Source organism: Limulus polyphemus, unplaced genomic scaffold (assembly GCF_000517525.1).
Source record: "Limulus polyphemus unplaced genomic scaffold, Limulus_polyphemus-2.1.2 Scaffold2307, whole genome shotgun sequence".
NCBI classification, from domain to species: Eukaryota; Metazoa; Arthropoda; class Merostomata; order Xiphosura; family Limulidae; genus Limulus; species Limulus polyphemus.
Window position 1 is genome coordinate 162,623 of NW_013667917.1, and position 665 is coordinate 163,287.

Sequence of the window (665 nt, forward strand, 5' to 3'; positions counted from 1 at the left end):
CTGTTTTATTGTGTAGAAGGATAAAGGACATTATATTCACTGTTTTATTGTGTAGAAGGATAAAGGACATTATATTCACTGTTTTATTGTGTAGAAGAATAAAAGACATTATATTCACTGTTTTATTATGTAGAAGGATAAAGGACATTATATTCACTGTTTTATTATGCAGAAGGATAAACGACATTATATTCACTGTTTTATTGTGTAGAAGGATAAACGACATTATATTCACTGTTTTATTATAAAGAAGAATATAAGAAATGTAAACAGTATTTTAATATTTAGTAGAGGCACAATTTATCCTAGTGTAAAATATGTACACGGATTGTTGTCTACGTTAAATACCTTCATCAGGCAACAGTGTATTAAACAATTCAAATTATTTTCTCTGTCGAACTTTTTCTTTTAAAGACAATCTTGTTTGTTATTAAGCAAAAAACTACATAATAAGCTATCTCTGCTCTACCTCCCGCGGGTATCGAAACCCGATTTCTGGCGTTATAAGTCCTCAAATTCCCTGTTGTTGTTTCATGTACAACATGAAGGTAATTCCCTAATGTGATTCCATGTACACCATGAAAGTAATTCCCGATTGTTGTTCCATGTACCACATGAAAGTAATTCCCGATTGTTGTTCCATGTACAACAGGAAAGTAATTCCC